The sequence below is a fragment of the Coregonus lavaretus genome (genome assembly GCF_964263955.1).
Source record: "Coregonus lavaretus genome assembly, chromosome: 3".
In the NCBI taxonomy this organism is placed as follows: domain Eukaryota; kingdom Metazoa; phylum Chordata; class Actinopteri; order Salmoniformes; family Salmonidae; genus Coregonus; species Coregonus lavaretus.
In genome coordinates, this window is record NC_139990.1 from 25,266,742 (window position 1) to 25,272,741 (window position 6,000).

Sequence of the window (6,000 nt, forward strand, 5' to 3'; positions counted from 1 at the left end):
CGTCCTGAGTTTAGTCAGCTTCTACAGCGCGTACTGCCACCTCTCTGAATGATAGGCAGCATGGTGATTTTAACAGTGTAACTGGTGTTTCCAACTCTCCGTGATTTCCATCCTTGTCTGGAACTCAGTAGTAGACTCAAAGTACTGACATCATCCAACAGTTTCTTTATTAATACCTGTCACAGCTGGTAATAACTCTATAGTCACAAAAGAAAGCAATATATTTTACAGCACTTCTGTCTGCAGATATCTTAGTCAAATGCACTGTGAAGTGTTTCCAATTGCTTTGCATCCTTTTTTGGCTTCTGCACCATCTTCCCACATCCCTCCAGCTCTCTCACATTCAAGCACACTCATACACATTAAAATATACAATGAAATATCAAAGCAATTTATGCCTGTCAATACACCTTTGTAGAGTGGTTTTGGATTGTATAATGGATAGGGATGGTATGCTTTTGTATATTGGCACTAGTGACTCACTTTCTTCCATTTTAAGTCTACACAGACGCTATGAAATACATCACAGACTTGTGTAATAAAACGTTTACAGGCCAAAGTCATATGGATTTGAACCTACCTATAACATATTTAAAACCGTTCCCTCATGTAGTTATTCAGTACTTACACTAATATGCATAGCTTACAACTTCACAAATGTACATCTAGGATGCTCAGATAATAATGTACTCTGCTCTACTTTTATTCATATAACTAATAATTAATTGATTTATTCTTATTGATATGAATTAACCATCTTTGGCATTTATTGTCAATATTAATTTTAGAATAAAAGCATTGCTAATGTAAAGTACAAATGCATAGGGCTTACCTGGATACTCTGCCTCTCTCCCTGACCAATGTCTGTCAGTCAGTCCAAAGCTCCCTGCTCTTGGAAGGCTCTGATTGACTGACCATGAGAAAGGGAGGGGGAATAGGAGAGCGGGAGAGAGAAGGAAAGAGAGAGGGGAGGAGAGCAGTAACATTTTCTCATACTTCAAGAATTTTTCCTCCCTCTCTCACTTCTCTCTCTTTCTCTCTCCTCTCCCTCTTTCTCTCTGATGTAATTCTATGTGCTTTACGGCTCCCTTTTGGGCGGTGGATTTCGATGGAAAACATCTGAATTTTTAGATGTTTTGAACGACTGGGCCTAATCTTTAATATCTTTTGAACTCATCTTTTCCCTCTCCTTGGACACTTTATGGTGTTAGAGAGACATTCCTCATTATCTTCCATTTGTTCTTTTTTGGCAGTTGACGAAACCAGAATTTTTGTATCAGTCGTATTTGCTTCTTTAGACAGTACATTTGCACATAAGGCTTGTGGGTGCATCTGTGTTCAGACTTTTGCAATAGGCATTCTCGCTGTATTTTCTGTACTCTATATGGCCGTAATAAAAACAGTCATAATATATTTCATTTGTGCTGTGAATGCAATGTGGTTTTAGGCTTTAGGGGTATTGAGGGATTCTGGGAAGTGAAAATATGGAATTGTCTGATGTCTGTTGTAAGAAAACGGGATCCATCTCTAACTTGATGTATTTTATAGATGCATGGTTGAACGTATGGAAAGCTCACAGTAAAGTCAGGTCAGATGACATAAGCAGATAGCACCATCAATCGGCTATCTACCAACCCATAGCACATCCCCAACTTCATTCATTCTGTTATTCTCATAGTAAACACTCATCTCTTCCAAAAGTAGCTCACCCTAACTCGCCTAGTATCCAGCCCTACCCTCGCATAGTAGACTACACTTTTCCAACTCCAAAACCATAGAAACGCAGCCTTAGTCCCACAATAGTGCCACTCCTCATCCATCCACTCATCATTGTCCTCCATACTTTCCCACCTGCCGTATCGTCCACATTCTCACCCCAAAGTAGTTTTTAGTTTTTACAGATGCCGTCTTCCTCACTTGTTGTTACCACTCCCATGTGATTATTGTTCTTTCCCTTACAATCTGAGTAGCCTAAAATTGAAGATCTCCATTGGCAAGATATTCTGTTGTGGTTAAAACCATCTACCAGGGTAAGGGATCATTCCTTTTTAACATTTTGATTTCTAGGAATCAATTGAATTGAAATGAATTTGAAATGAATTTGAGTGTTTGTCTCTTTCCCATCCTTCCTCCTTTTCCTACTCCTCGCTTGGCCCACACTCTTGACCCCATCAAGTTCACAGAGCCTGCAGACTGGGGTCAAAGGGCACCTTGGGACACGAAAGCAGAGAGGAAGAGGTGAAACGAGAGGGTTTATTTACTCAGCCCAAAATCTGTCAATGAAAGTGTCGGATTTGGTAAATATTGAATTGCTAATTTGGTACATGAGGCTTATTTGATCTAATAAAAGTTTTGTAATGGTTAGGTTGTTACGAATGCACTGGGACTCCCGAGTGGCGCAGTGGTCTAAGGCACTGCATCGCAGTGCTAGCTGTGCCACTAGAGATCCTGGTTCGAATCCAGGCTCTGTCGTAGCCGGCCGTGACCGGGAGACCCATGGGGCGGCGCACAATTGGCCCAGCGTCGTCCAGGGTATGGGAGGGAATGGCTGGCAGGGATGTAGCTCAGTTGGTAGAGCATGGCGTTTGCAACGCCAGGGTTGTGGGTTCGTTTCCCACGGGGGGCCAGTATGAAAAAAAAAAAAAAATAATGTATGCACTCACTAACTGTAAGTCGCTCTGGATAAGAGTGTCTGCTAAATGAATAAAATGTAAATGTATAAGTAGACACATGTGACATTTCGGATACTTGGAAAAAAACGAGTTGTGCCTGTTGTTCACATACGTATCTGCCCTCTCATTGGCTAGAATAGTCCCACCTAATCTCACCTCCTCCTACCTGCCTTCCATCTTTGAGGACATGTATTTCCGTTGTTAGAGTGGTCACTCGACTATCTTATCAATGTAATGGATAATCTTGGACAAAACCAGAGGGTGCCAGGCAGCCAATCAAAGTGGTGATGTCAGATGTGTGTGTTCCAGTGTAACCAGTGGTGTTTCACTTCAATTTCTGGTTGAGTTTAGGATGGAATGGACATAACCCGGTGCAGAACTTAATTTGGGCATCCCACTCAGGGACAGGAGTCTAATTTGAGTCAAGTGATATACTTTATGCAAGTATAGAAAAGCTGATGGAAAAGGTCAACTTGGCAGGTGCAATTTCTGTTTAAGGAAATGTTGAACAGGTCAATATCATCATACAGTATTTTTGTAGTTATTCTTATTATCAATATTATGCCCTCATCATGATCATCATCTGACAGTCATCCTGCAATTTCTAATTGGTCTCTGATGACACCCATGTTTCTCCTTTTTCATCTGGATAAATGAGACACAGGCAGCCCAATTCTGATCTTTTTTCCACCAATTGGTCTTTAGACCAATCACATTACATATTTTCACATCCAATCTTTTTCAGAGCTGATCTGATTTCTTAAAAGATCAGTTATTGAAAGAAAGTTCAGAATTGGGCTCCCTGTCTAAATGCAGCCATGGTGGTCAGACCTTTCTTTCATCTACATGGTCAGGCCACTTCATCTTTCATCTGCATTTCCATCTTTTCACTTCAGATCCATTACCTCACATAATTCACTATCCTCTGTCATTTGAAGGCCTTTTCAAACGCAAAGGCATCAGTCTGACCCAAGCACGCAGCGTTCTTTGTTCAAAAGCTTATAACATGCTCATACTGTGTCAAGTGTAACAGATGTTCCTTTGATACTCATGTCAGTTTTCTGGGGTCACCCATGGCAGCACTTTTACCAGCCATGTTTTCTTAAGGAGGGTTTGCACATCAATAATGAGGACAAAGGGTGACAAGTAGTCACAAGAAACACAATTTACATGGCACTAACTCTACTTTGGTTCATAATCATTCCATTCGGTCAAACTCAGTATGGGTGGAATTGGCACCTTTTTGTCCATGGGTTAAGTACTGAAGACATTAGAGGCCACTGCATATTTGGCGTGGGATAGAAGTTTGAGTCGTTTCAGGTCTAGTGACAAGGGCTTAAGGGCAATTTAGTTTATTATTGTGCTCAAAGGGATGGTTGTCCTCTTTAGACCCAACACTTCTTTATGGTCACCATCAATGACTAGACTTTCTCTTTGAAATGTGTGAGAAAAAGGAAACAGGTGGCTTTTTAAAGCCCCCATACAGCCTTTTAAATCAAAAATGATCACTGTATGTCTAATAAATCAATATATGTGTTTATTTAATGAAAATAACTCCAAAATATATATTTTTGTCATTTATTTCCCAGAGCCTCCTTTGACCCTTGAAATGCTCAGTCTGATCGTGTGGGCGTTAGGAAACAAATTGAAAGATATTTACATACACAGCCCTGATTGGCTGTTAGAATGGTCTAGAGCCCACCCCCTTACCCAGTTGAACAGTTATTGGTCTATTATAATCAGATCACATTGTGACGTCATGGGCCAAAAATTCCATCCCACCTCAACAGGCTGAAATTCCAGGGATTTTTTTTAAAGAGCTTTAAGACATGAAGGTCAGTCAATACGGAACATTTCAAGAACTTTGAAAGTTTCTTCAAGTGCAGTCGCTAAAAGGGCATTATCATCATTTTCACCATTTCAATGTTATTTCGACCTCATAGAGTAGAATCATTTTTTTATTTTTAAAGAATGAAAATCTGGTTTTTTACTGCACTGCCCCTTTAATGGATTTTACAAATTGTATCATGCATTTTCTTGTCAATGATTTGACCTACAAATGGCCAGGTGTGTGGCTTAGTGAAGGGACACAGGTATACATTCTGGTTCAGCTCAACTCTACTTTTAACTGAAGTAGTTTCCTCAACAGACTGCTGTCACAAGCTGAAATCCTCCAGTTAAAGAGTCAGGGGTCAGAGGAAGGAAGAAGAGGTGTTACTGATTTTTTCCAGCAATGCTCAGAGGTCCGCTCAGAAAAATCAAAAAAATTAAATTAATACATCACTAATGCGCAGATGTAGTTCTCTAAGTATTTTCCGCAGCCAAAGTTGATAGATTTCCTTTCTTTCACCCTCACTACCAGTCCGTTTCCTGTATTTGCAAAACATGTTTCCCTCCAGGCCATTTCCCCGGAGTCCTGTCAATGGCAAAAACCAAAGCAGGCATGTTTTTACTTTGTCACAGGGCAGCAACATTGAGGAGATGAGGGGGGCAAAAATCTGTTACGCTCGTTTCATGTTCAGCTGTCCAGGCCGGCTTTTGATTAATGTACCGTATGTGTGAGCACCATTGGCGAGGGCAATCAATCAAGTGAAACGATTCAAACACATTGTAAATAGCCTCTCTGTTTAGACTTGAAGGGTTGGACCGTAAGACAAGGGCGATCGTGGTGCATATAAAGAGGGACTCAGGTTACTCATACTAATGGGTTGTGTATATTTGGAAGTTTTCAGCATGGTTTGTTGTGGTCAATTTGTCCATGTGTCATCAAATGTTTTTGCTGTGGTTAAACACAGTGTGTGTAAATCAACTGCAGGTAAGGCCCTGAAGCCAACTGACATCAGTATGCTGAGCATAAATCGTTAATCTCTGTGTCTTGGCTAGCCTGCAAGAACATATCTGACTGAGCTGTACAGAGGATCCTGTTAGTTGATCAGTGTTTCTCCATCAGCCACTGCGTTCATGTCTATCACATCATATCCCTATAAGGATATCAATCAGTTAATGACATCTGCAGGTAGCATTGTGCTTTTTATTCAAAGTAGACCGTATTACTCCAAATAATCAGAACATTTGTAATGCAACAGTTTCACAATTGGACCATGTGCATACACTATCTGAACCAGTCCATTCCATGCCCTCGTGGATTTACAGTGAGTCTCTCATGGACGTTGCACAGTTAGAGACTTTGAAATGAACGGCATGAAAAACAGCCAAAGTGTTATGGACTCGTTTGACATTAGCGCAGATTATTTGTGCTGTCAAAATGGGTCCCTTTGTGTAAGCAGCCAAACTTCCTGATCCTAGATCAGTGTCTTTCTTTCATTCA